Genomic DNA, 13,656 nt, shown 5'->3' with positions numbered 1-13,656 from the left:
GATCGGACATGAGGTGACCTCGATTCAATAAAGCAGGATCCAGAGATGTCAGATCTTTTATGAGATCTCAGCAGGAGATTCAGAGGACAGAGCCAGTGTGGTATAATGGTTCAAAGACCTTTTCTTTGGGTCTTTATCCTTAGGGGGGTTGAATCAGTCTTACCCCTTTTCAAACATCTTTGAGGAGATTTGAGCCTCAGCTGCTAGACAGGAAAAAAAGGAAGACCTTTCAAAGACTCACTTATTTTTCCTGTTGCCAAGAGTATCCAACAATAAGCGTAGGAAAGGAATAGCCTGACGGACAGAACTTGAAAACTAATGAGAATAAGGGAGAGAGAGAAATATATATATATATATATATATATATATATATATATATATATATATATATATATATATATATATATATATATATATATATATATATATATATATATATATATATATATATATATATATATATATATATATATATATATATATGGATTCCTTCAGAAGATCAATTTCCAAAATCTCGATCTGCAAATAATGAAACCAAAAGCTCGAAGTTTGAAACTCGAACTTCTGAAGGGAAACCATTAAAAAAAAAAAAAAAACACAAACTTCGCTTTTGCACGGGGGCTTCGCCCCCTGCACACCCCCCTACTTAAATATACCAACTCCAAGATCGCGCTACACTGGGAAGATGGGAAATCTCCGTCTTGCGCTGTATCGAAGCAAAACGGAGATCTCACTTCCTGCCAACACCACAAAACAAATACAACATTACGTACACACAAGGCGTACAATACTTGCCTCTGTGTGCACGTAATGTATTAAGGTAAGTAAAGTGTTATTTCTAAACACTACACACATTCGATTTATTAAAATCTCGATCATATGGTCTCGACCATATGAAATTCGAGATTTCAATAATTCGATTATGTGAAGTGTTCCCATATATATATATATATATATATATATATATATATATATATATATATAAAACTCAACAGAAGTAAACTTACAACTAGAAGTCACTGAAAAGTTTTTCAAGAGATGGAGATATGCATCTGAAAGATATGGCAACAAATGAGATCTGAGATACGTTAGGTTGGTGGGGGGCACTACGGTTAAGGGAAGAGCTTGAGAACTGGACATGTAAATCTAGTGAAAGCAAAGTCAGATTTGAGGTTGGATCTGAGATCCATCAGTTGAGGAACAAATGAAAACATCAAATATGGCAGTTATGGAATGCTGTTCAGAAATGGCAAGGACAAACTGTTTTATGGAAATCAAAACATATCACATTGCATCTGTGACTACATACTGACATGCACAACAGAACAAGCTAAACCTCTTAAATATTTAATCTAATGACAACTGCACATTGTTACTACTAGACTGATACTCATACAGAGCTGTAGTAAAAGTTTCTAAAGAGTGCGACAGAAAAAGATCAAGTGCTTAAAATAAAAGAAGTCTGACTTTAAATATACAAAACGAGCATTTTATTTTAAGTGATATATGGGCAATGAGCAACACCATTTTTTTCCCTGAATGTAAAAAAAAAAAAAACACATTTGCCTTCAACTAAAATAAAAATAGTCCAGGTAATGTTGTGCTACACAAGCCAATACAAAAGTAACTAATATCAAGCAGCTCAAGAATGATTTGGTACTCACCATTGTGTTTCCATCTCCAGAAGCTGGAATATAAAATAACAGATAGTCAAAATATACTTCAACACAAAGCACTACTTTCAATATAAGAGTTGTGCTCTATCAGTCTAATTCTCCAATATTTCATTCAAAATTTTGAGATAATTGCTACTATAAAGAAAAGAAGCACCTGGAAGCAAATTTTCAGACCAGCAACCTTTGATGTACACAGTAGGGTTGATCCCTACTGCAACTGCAATAATACAAATACTCAAAGATTGTTACACAATTTTGAACCATAAAAAAGTTACAGAAAAAAAAACTATGCAACAGAAAACAAATTATAAACATTTTCTAGTCTAATCCAATCTTATTTTATGAGATAAAACAGGTAAAAAGTGCAGTTGTGTACACTTACCATAAATGTAGATGTTACTAGTGTGCATTCACTGTTGCAGTCATCACACTTGGGTTATCTGCCTGCAGGTAGCCATCAGTCAGCCCAAATACCAGAGACTTAGTATTTCTGCATCGGATGCTGTCGCTTCAGGACTGATGTCAGGTAGTCAGGGGTATAAAAAACAGGCAGGAGACAGCACTGAATCAGTTTTTCTTGCCCCAAATGTCAGGAGCCCTCCAAATAGGGAGCTAAGTTATGGTGGGGAAAAGACCACCAGTAAACAGTAAATACCAATAACAATACCCCTGAAAGGGGTGAGTAATAGCCATAGAGAGGAGCAAGAGAGAAAAACCAAGGGGCTGGAGGGAGGAAAACCAGGACTGCAATAGTGAATACACTCCAACATCTACATTTATGGTAAGTGTACACAATTGTACTATATTCATGTTTCACTGTTGTAGTCATCACTCTTGGGTGGATAAGCTGAAGGGTGGAGGCAGTCAAGAAGAATTAGGGCTGGCTACTATGCTTTGCAGGACTGCTGTTGCAAAACCTGCCCTGGATTTAGAAAAGATAGGCAGGTGGTAATGTTTGGTGAAGGTGTGTACAGAACTCCAGGTAGCAGCTTGCAGGATTGTCCCTGGTAGGGACTCCCCTGAGAAATGCTGTAGAGGTAGATGTTGCCCTAGTGGAATGTGTTCTGACCCCCTGAGGGATTGGTTTCCCACGGTGCTTGTAGCAGAAATGGATGCAGTGTGCTATACATTTGGAAATTGGATTTGAAATGGCCTTGCCCTCTTCTGCCTCTGTTGTAAAGCTGACTAGCAAGTGGTCAGATTTTCTGAAGGGCTTAGTCCTATCAAGGTAGAATCTGAGCTGTCTGTGCACGTCCAAGGAGTGCCGGATCCTTTCCCCTTTATTTTGAGGATTAGGGAAGAAAGTTGGCAAATGCATGGATTGGTTAAGAACCACACTGGACACCACATTACGCATAAAGGAAGGGTTAGTCCTGAAGGAAACCCTGTCAGTAAGGAAAATAAGGAAGGGTTCCACAGCCATAAGTGCTTTTAGCTCAGACACTCTTCTAGCTGAAATGATGGCCAGAAGCAGGGCTGTTTTGAGAGAGGAATTTTAACTCTGCTGATACTGCAGGTTCAAAAGGGGGGGGGGGAGTGTGAGCTTTTCCACTACAAAGTTAAGGTCCCAAAGCAGGGGTGGGTGCTCTCCTTGGCAGCTTTCAACTGTTTGCCCCTCTCAGGAACTGTTTCATAAGATGGTGCAAGAAGAGAGGTGGGCTCAGTGTTATCAGCTGAAATAGCTGAGGCATGTATCCAGGAGGACAGGCCTTTGTGGAGTAGATCTGCTAACTAATCCAGGATTAGAGGCAGGGAGGGCATAGCCGTGTCCTCTCCTTTAGACTGAATCCAGGAGCAGAATCTTTTCAATTTATCAGCATAGGATTTTCTTGTACTGGGTCTTCTGGCTTCAAGAATGATGTCCAGCACCTGCTTGCTTAGGGCTGCTGGGGAAGAATTCAAGGAATAAGCCAGGCTGCAAGACTTAGGGTTTGCAGTTGTGGATGCAAAATCTGTCCTTCCTGCTGAGAGAGCAGGGTTGAGTTCTGGTGTAGGTGCCAGGGTGGCACCTGTGACAGGCTGTGCAAGAGTGGGTACCAGTGCTGGTGTGACCAGTCCAGGGCAATCAGAATTGTCCTTGGTCTGTCCTGTCTTATCTTGAGTAATACTCGAAAGAAGGGGCAGAGGGAGAAAGGCATAGATTGAGAGACTGACCCACTGAAAAGATGGGGCATCCACTTTCCAGGCCCTGCTAGGAGGATTCCTGGTGCAGAATTTGCTAAGCTGGTGGCTGTAGGGGGAGGCAAAGAGGTCCCCCATTTCTGAATCAGAAGGTTGAAGGTGCTGGGCTCCAACTGCCACTCATGTGGGTCAAGAAGATTTGTGCTCAAGTCGTCTGCCAGTGAGTTTTGTTTCCCTGGCAGGAATTGAGCTTGCAGATGGACTTGCATGTCCAAGGCAGTGTTCCACAGGGCCAAGGCTAACTTACAGAATGGGTAGGAGTAGGTTCCCCCCTGCTTGTTGATGTACCACATAACTATGGTGTCTGTTTTTATTAGCAGTTGTCCTGGAAGGACTAGGGATCTGAAAGCTGCCAGGGTGTTCTGCACAGCTAGCATCTCTTTTTGGTTGATATGCAGATGAATTCAACTTGGGCTCCAATGGCGATGAATGCATTTGCTGTCCATGTATGCTCCCCAGGCATAGTCTGATGTGTCTGTGGTTAGGGTCTGGGAGGCGTGGGGTTGAGTAAAGGGCAGTCCCTTGTTGTGGTAGCATGCTTCTGCCCACCAAAGGAACTCTGTCCTTAGTCAGGGTATGATAGGAATGACTGTTTCCAGGTCCTGAGAATGTTGGCACCAAAGACTTTTTAAGTACCATTGAAGTTTCTTCATATGCAGTCTTGCATATGGAATTAGCAGTATATACGAGGTCATGAACCCTAGGGCTTGCAGTATTTTTCTTGTGGACAGCTAGGTTCTGGTGGCCATTTGTTTGAAGTAGACTTTCAGACTTGTTTTCTGAGATGCCATCTGGGATACTGTGTCCAAGCTTGCTCCCAGGAATACAATCTTTTGACTGGATACCAGTTTTGATTTCTTTTCATTGATAGTGTACTCCAAGGAAGTGAGAAGGTTTTTCACAAATGTCAGGTGCTGCAACAGCAATTCCTGACTGTCCGCCTGAACCAGGCAGTCGTCCTAAGCACGGGTACATTTGGATATTTCTCTGCCTGCAATATGCAGTGGCTGGAGCCAGGCATTTTGTGAATACTCAAGGCACAGTAAATAAGCCAAAGGGAAGTGCAGAGAACTGATCATGCATAAATCCTGCCCTGAAACGTAGATACTTCTTGGATGTCTCCCTTATGAGGATGTGCAAATAGGCTTCTTTTAAGTCTAGGGTGACTAACCGAGCATCCTTGGATGGCATAGGAAGAAGCTGTTGCAGGGTAAGCATTTTGAATGTTGGTACCACCAGGAAGGTGTTGAGAATTGAAAGATCCAGGACTGGCCGCCAAGAGCCATCTTTCCTAGCTACCAGGAAGAGTCTGGAGTAGAATCCTTTACCCCTCTGTTCTACTGGAACTGGCTGAATAGTTCTGATATTGACCAGAGAAAGTACTTGGTTTTGACCATCTGCCCACTGGTTTGGAGGAAGGTCTGGAAACCCGCTTGGGGTTGGCAGCAACCCCTGGGATACAATATTAAGGACCCATTGGTCCTGTGTGGACATCAAGTTTCTTGCATGAAGGGCATGTTTTCCTCCTAGGGGCACAAGCAATTGTGCATGGCTGGGGAGTGGAAAAAATAAGTCACTGAGTTTTTTCCATAAGGAGGTGGCTTATCACTACCTGCTTTAGGGGTGGGGGCACTCCATTGCTTAGATCTCTGCATAACCTGAGACTGTAAGTTTGGGTGGTCTGTTTCCACTGGGTCTGGTTTGAGAAGGCCTGGAGGGGGGCTTAAAAGGACAAAGTTTGGAAGGGCAATACCTACTGAATCTAGGGGGTTGCACTTGTAAGAATTCTGTAACCGTCTGCATAGACTTATCTTTTTCTTCCATCTTTTTAAGAACCTGTTCTGCTTTGGTGCCTAACAAACTGTCCTTGTTCAAAGGAGCATCTAGTAACTTTGATTCGACATGGTCTGGTGAGGCCTGCTCCTTGAGCCAAGCACGTCTTCGCAGTACAGAGCCAGTGACTGCTGCCCGGCAAGATGCTTCTAGGGCATCAAAGCCACACTGCAAAGTATGCTTGCTGACCTGGCTTGCAGAGTGCACAAGCTCCTGCAATTCTTTATTTTCTGCACAGTTTGCAAAGGTTGCCACTTTTTGTTTAATAAGTTCCATAATATGTTGCTGGTGCTTCAGCACGTGAAACTGACAATTCAATGCCCTAACAGCCAGAGTTGCAGAGGTATATACCTTCTTACCCCATCTGTCCAAAGCTCTGGAATCCCTGTCCAAATGGGGTGGGATTCTTTGCTGTAGTTGCTTTGATACCTTTTGGCTCCTGGGAAATGATCTCTGGATCAGCAGTAGAATTCTTGAAAAGAAATTTGTGTGTGTCAGGCACTCTAGCACCTGTCTGGTTTCCTAGGGGCAAGAGGTAAAGTGTCAGGAGAAAGACTGGATTCCATAAAAACATCAACATCCAGGACAAGGGGTATTTCTAAAGGCCTGTGCTGAGGCAACTCTAGGAATTCTCTGAGTCTCTTTTTGGATTGAGGATAGTCTTGGCATTCTCAGTGGAAATGCTCTCTTAATGTATGAAAGGTTTCACCAAAAGAAAAATCATCTGGATGGGAGGCAGATGAAATGGATTCCTCTGCATCTGAATCCTCATAAGCAGATAAGGGCTTGTCTTCATAATCAGAAACCTCAGAGTTATTGGACTCCTGGTCTGTAGAAGCTGTAGGGGACAGGTCTCTTTCTCAAGAGGGAATGGGTGACTTCCCCTAATTAGCCTAATAAAGTCTTCTGCCATTCTAAGCATTTGTCTTTGTGGCATGGGACAGGTGCATGTGCTTTGGTCATCTGTTTTCTAGACGTAGTGCGTACTCTGGGCCTAAGAAACTCATTAGTTTTACATAAACAAAGTCGTTGTTTTGAGTCGAACATCAATAGAGCGAAGAACTGCCTCAGAAGCCGGTGTCTGCCCAGTGGCTCTGGACCCATCCAAAGTAGAGACATCCGCAGGTTCCATAGTCGAAGAGTCTCACGGCATACTGGACTCTGAATGGGTCTCAGCAGAGGCCTGAAAATCCATTGAAGCGGGCATCAGGGACTGCGAAAGCACCTCACTGAGTACCGGCAGACTGGCGACTAGCTTAAAGGAAGCGTCGTTGGCAGCTTTGGACATATGCGGTCTGTGTCTGTCTTTATCCTTACGCTTTTTCAGAATATCTGTAGTCGGATGGATTATGGAAGTCATTTCAGAATACGGAGATTGAGAGTGAAAGAATTTACTGGTAAAGAGCCCGACAACGAATGGTTCGGGCGTTAAACAAGGCACAAAACTGACAGCGAGGTACGTCGTGGTCTGGGCCTAAACAGGTGATGCAGTAAGAATGAAAATCTCTGAGGTATATGCTTTCCACAGGCAAGACAATTAACTTTTTCTGACATCGGTAAGAGCAAGAAAAAAGGATCCCCAACAGGGCACTTAGCCTTAGAAGACTTCAGGATTATTTGATTCATAAACAAAAATTCAGGTAGCGGCTGACCGGCACTTGCAATCTGCTTTTGCTTTGGGCTCCTCTGCAAGAAAGACTGATGTAATGGCATCGGCTGTCTATTTTTATACCCCTGACGACCTGACTTCAGTCCTGGAGCGACAGCATCCGATGCAGAAATACTAAGTCTCTGGTATTCAGGCCGACTGAAAGCTACCTGCAGGCAGGCAACCCAAGTGTGACGACTACAACAGTGAAACACGAAGAACATCTCAGACACAGAATTAGTATTTCATAATCCATTTCTACTCATCACATCAAAAGAAGATACAAAACTTGAGAAGACTACCCACAATCACTGAAACTCTCAGAAGAGTGGTGCTTCAAGATACAGATACAACTTCACAAGAGCTCAAAAACTACTTCCAATATTCTGGACTGAAAGTTCACATTTTGTTCTAGTTCATTAGAAACACCTCAACTAACTTTCCAGTAAAATGAACTCTGTGTAGCAATCTAAAAATGTCAACTTTCTTGTAAGAAAACCAGTCTGAAATCTTTGGTGAGACACCAGCACTGCAGAATGAGAGGAATCTCTTTCTGAAGTGTAGTGTGATCATTTGATGACCTCTGGCCTTCAAATTACATTATGATGGCCATACAGTTCACTATAAAATTTAGAAGTTTACAGTTCTTAATCCTCCTATATCTGGGGTTGAAAAGCAGCAACTGCAGAGCAGAAGAAAATTACTGTAAAAACACCATGCAAAGTAATATTCTAGAGGAACAAGGACAAAGACCCTCAAATGCATGATGGATAATCAAGTGGAAGTAAGCAGCACATCTATAAAATATATATAATACAGAAAATGTTAATACAAGGATACAATTTCTTCATCATATGGATTCATAAAATACTTAACTCATCCCAAGATCTTGCAATTGGAAATGTGAGAAAAAACTATGGTTTCCAGAACCATCCCCTACCAACCCCACAAACACTATCAAGTTTCTCTTACATTTGTAGAGACTTCATTTTAAAACTACTTGGACTAACCCTTCTGTGAACTGAACAAACGTATGGTGGTAGAATGGATGATTATGTTACAACAGACATGCTAAGCAAAAGGAATAAAAACTCAAACACTAACAAAATCAAAATTCAGATAAAGTATGGAAACAACAGATCTTACATTGTCAATTTTCATTCTGTCCTCAACTTATGGGTTTGGATCCAGTCCCTTGCATCAGACTCTGCCACTGCAAAAGCTCTTGGCAACCAGATATCTCTCGAGCTCTTCCCTTACCCACAATGCACCAACTTGAAGCATCTCAGATCTTGTTTACTTCTTAAAAGCTTAAGACGTGATGCCAGCTTCTCTCAAGCTAAGTGTTATTTTTTCAAATTATAATCTTTCATTCTAGTTTTTCTTTCTAAACATTTAGACTTCCAACTTCTTATAAACCTACTTAAGATTGTTTTTTTTTTTTGTTTTTTTTATATATCTTTAGTCCCTTACGCTTCCCTTTTTCATACTGCTGTACTCCTCAATATACTATTAGTATATTTTTCTCTGATATTCTACATTTTCTGTAGTTCTCAAATACCACTGTTGGTATTTCTTCCCTTCAACTATCCTTTGTTTAAAAAAAAAAGTTATGTTCTTACCATAAAGTTCCATCTGTATTGTCTATCTTCATTCTTGCTGGGTTCGGTTCCGACCTCTCAGAACCATCTCGTCCGTAATACATAGCTCACGCCAGCCAAAAACTCTCGAGCTAAGACTATACCCAGAATGCCTCCCTCCCATTACCTCAGATAGAGTTTGCCTAGTAGTGAAAAAAATACAGAAGCCCTTTCTAAGGTACAACCCTATAAAATTCCAGGACTAGGTCAAAAGCTCCAGTAATCTTTTGAAGGGGGAAGGAGGGTGGGATGTCAAGAATGAATGAAGACTGACAACACAGACGGAACGTTATGGTAAGAACATTATGTTTTTATTTGATGTTGTGAATCTTCATTCATTCTTGACTGTTGGGGCACAGTCCCTAGCTACTTTAGATCCTGGGCGGCCCAAAGGAAGGATATTCCTGAGCACCACAGGGCCACTCTTCCCCTGGAGACCATGTCTAATTTGTAATGAGTGATAAAGGTATGAGGAGTAGCCCAAGTTGCAGCTGCACATGTCTTCCAAAGAAGCCCTGGCAAGGAAGGCCACTGAAGTGGAAAAAGATCTAGTAGAATGAGCTCTAACTGCAGAAGACAGCTTGAGGCTATTTTGGTTGTAAATAAAGGTAATGCAGTCTCTTAGCCATTTTGACAAGGTGACCTTTGATACAGGTTTGCCCAATCTGGGTCCTGAAAAAGACAAAAATAATTGGTCTGACTTTCGAGAAGATTTTGTTCTGTCCAAGTAAAAACATAATTGTCTGTGGACATCCAACAAGTGTAAAGAATACTCTCCTCTGTTGGTAAAATTTGGGAAGAAGACTGGTAATTTTATGGATTGACTGATGTTAGACTCTAGATACCACTTTGGGAAGGAGGGAGGGATTAGTTCTGAGTGATACTCTGTGAAAAATGATGTAGGGATGAGTCACACACACAGCTTATAACTCTGAAATTCTCCTAGCAAACATGATAGCTACTAGGAAGAGGGTCTTTCAAGATAAAAACTTGAGGTCACAAGTAGCTGCTGGCTCAAAGGGCTATCGAACTAGGCATTGTAAGACTAAGGTAAAATCCCATGGCACAAAGGTCTTTGAAAGGGGTTTTAAATGCAGAGCACCTTTAAGAAAAATGTTGCATAAACGAAACATCAAGGAATGGTCATCAAACCCCTTATGAAAATTTGAACTGGTGGCCAAATGGGCCTTAATTGTACACGTAGAGGTCCCCATTTCAAATAAGGTAGCTAAATATTCCACAACCTTATCAACAGAAGCTGAGAAAGGGTCTCTGCTGTTTGAACATGCCCAAATTGAAAATCTTTTCCCATTTACTTAGATAAAGCTTCCTGGTGGATGGTTTATGGGAAGCCAGATATATCTTTTGCACTGGAGAAGACAAGTTGTTCTGCCTGGCAATTACTGGAACTGGAGGAACCAAGCAATCATCTTGAGATTTTGAAGATTGGGATGAAGCAGGCCCCGAGAGTGAGACATTAGGTTTGGAGCAGAGTCCATGGGCGGTGAACCAGCTGAGGCCGGAGAAAAGGGAATCAGACTTGAGGCAAGTAAGGAGCAATGAGAATCATTTTGCTTCTCAACCATTGGGCTTTCCTCAGAAACTGGGGAATCAGTGAAATTGGGGGAAAGGCATATAGGAGTCCGGGGGGCATATGAGAAGAAATGAGTCTCTTGGGGACTCCCAACGAGCGGGGAGTAGGGCAATGTAGCTACTGCACTTGTGGTTTATGGGAGAGGTGACCAGGTTGCAGCAAGGCTGACCCCATAGATGGAAGATCTTCGTCGCTACGTTGGGATTGAGACACCTCTCATGAGGCTGGAGGATAAATCTGCTCAGTTTGTCCGCAACCACATTGGAGGTCCCTGGGATATGTGTTGTTTTCAGAAAGCGGTTAGAAGTAACTGCCCATTCCCAAATTCTTAGTGCTTGCCGACAGAGGGTAAGATATGGTTCTTCCCGGTTTGTTGATATACCAGACTACGGACATGATGTCTGATTGGATTGCAATTGTCCTCGAAGGAAGGACAGCTTGGAATGCTTGCAATGCTAAAAGCATTGCCCTCAATTCTAGGACACTGATGTGCAAATTGGCCTCTTGCAGGGACCAAGTGCCTCGAACAGTCTTACCAGAAAATGCCCCCCCCCCAATCAGGGAAGGGTCTGTGGTCACAACTGCCTTGGGCTGGGAAGGGGAAACGGGATGACCCCATAGATTCAATTCTGGCTTCATCCACCAAGATAAATCCTTTTTGCTGCAATTTGTTACCAAGACTGAATGGGACATGGAGTGTGTTAGAAGAGACCATTGTGATGCCAACAGCCATTCAAGCAGCCTCATGTGATACCTCGCTAGGGGAAAAAAAGTTATATACTTACCATAATGTTCCATGTGTGTTGTCCATCTTGTCCTTTATTCTCACTGATGGGTTGGATCCAAACCCTCGGATCCATCTCAACCTTTACATAAGCTCGAGGTCTTCAGGCAAGCTCGTGGGCATTCTCCCTATCCATAATGCGACTGTTCTATAACCTCAGATCTTGTAGCCCTTTAGCAGTGACTAGAAGTGTACATTACCAAGAATATGTAACAAATCAAATACCCAAGACATACCCTCAGAGGTTGTAGAGTCCTATAAAAACCTAATTAGAGCTACTTGGTCTACCAGGAGAGGGAATGAGGGGTGGGTTGTGAGAATAAAGGATGAGCTGGACAACGCACATGGAACGTTATGTTAAGTACATAACTTATGTGCTGTTGTCAATCTTGTCTTTATTCTCACTGATGGGACTGCATCTCTAGCTACGTAATTCTTGGGTGGTTCATGGGAGAATATTCCTCAGAACCAAAGGATGCTCTACTCCTACAGGCCAAATCCAACTTGGAATGAGTGATAAAAGTATGTAGTTTAGCCCATGTAGCTGCACTGCAGATGCTAAGGGTAATCTGGCTTGGAAAGTCACTGAAGTGGCCACTGATCTGACAGAATGAGCTTTCATAAGATTTGGAATAGTCTTGTGGTTAGAACTGTATATAAAAGATATACATTGTGATAGCTAATTGGATAGTGTTACCTTAGAAACTGGTTGGCCTTTTTGAATGTCTGAATATGAGATAAAGAGCTGAGCTGACTTTCTGAATTGCGATGTCCTGTGCAAATAGAAACCTAATCGTCTATGGACATCTAAAAAGGTGGAGTGTGTACTCTCCTTTGTTTTGAAAGTTTGGAAAGAACACTGGTAATTCAATAGACTGGTTGGGGTTAGTTTCCGAAATCACCTTAGGTGAAAAGGAAGGGTTCGTACTCAGATACACTCTGTCTTTATGAAAAATTACGTGTGGGTGCTTAGAAGATAGGGCCTGCAACTCAAACTCTTCTTGCAGAGGTTAGAGCTACTAAAAGAAGCATCTACCATGGTAAGTATTCAAATCACATGTAGCAGAAAGTTTGAAAGGTGGGTAAACAAGCTTTGACAATACAAAATTAAAATGCCAAGGTGGAAGAGGGTTTCTGTATGGATGGGGAATTAAGGACGTACCTTTGAGGAATGCCTTACAAAGTCTGTTTCAAATTATAGCAGTACCACTGTCTCCTGCGTGAAAATTAGAGATGGCTGCTAACTGAACCCTAACAGTAGGTGCAGCAACTCCCTCATTGAATAATATGGCTAAAAATTCCAGAATAGACTGTAAAGGTGCTGTGAAAGAATCTATGTGATTAAAATTAGACCAGACCACAAATCTTTGCCAATTACTTTTGTGCAGTTTCCGAGTATAGCTCATGTGGGAAGAAAGCAAAATGTATTTTACTGGAGAAGCAGAGGAAACCTGGCTATCATAGGAAGTGGAACAGCCAAGCTGTCAGTTTGAGACTGTGTAGGTTTGGATGAAGTTCTCCTGATGGATGTGTCAGTAGATCAGGAACTGGGTCCAGCATCCACGGTCCCTTTTGTACATGAGGCTGGATAAAAGGGAACCATATCTGTTGAGGCCAATAGGGAGCAATTAGGATTACTGTGGTCTCAAGCAAGCTTGCTTTCTGTAGGAATTTGGGAATCAGAGGTACTGGTGGGAAAGCATAAAAAAGTCACAGGGGCCAACCGTGAACAAGTGCATCCCTTGGTGACTCTCCCATTGGGGGAATCAGGGCAAAGTAGTTGCTGCATTTGGCATTGATGGGTGATGCAAAGAGATTGCAGAAAGACAGGCCCCATTTCCAAAAGATCTCTTCCGTCACTATCTGAGGGACCACTCGTATGACCAAACAATGGCTCTGCTCAGTTTGTATGCAATCATGTTGGATTTCCCCGAGACATGCACTGCTATGAGAAAGCGGTTGGAGGTCTCTGCCCATTGCCAGACCCTCAGGGCTTCTCGACATAAGGGGCAAGATCTGGTTCCCCCCTGTTTGTTTATAAATCAGAGCACATACATGTTTGTCTGATTGAATTGCTACCTACAAAGAGGGTTCTGGAATGCTTGCAATGCTAGGAGCACCACTCATCTCTAGAACATGTATGTGCAATGGGCCTCGTGTTCTTGCCAAGTGCCATGGACTGTGTTCCCCAGGTAATGCCCCGCCCACCCTATCGTACGTGGTCACTGCAGCTTGGGGCCGAGAGGGGAGAAAGTGACAGCCGTGAGTAACTAGGGGACAGTTGAGCCACCACTGCAGAT

This window comes from Protopterus annectens, chromosome 17.part0, assembly GCF_019279795.1.
Source record: "Protopterus annectens isolate FY-2018-M chromosome 17.part0, PAN1.0, whole genome shotgun sequence".
Classification (NCBI taxonomy): domain Eukaryota; kingdom Metazoa; phylum Chordata; order Ceratodontiformes; family Protopteridae; genus Protopterus; species Protopterus annectens.
The sequence above is the reverse complement of the archived record's forward strand: the minus strand, read 5'-3'. Positions refer to the sequence as shown.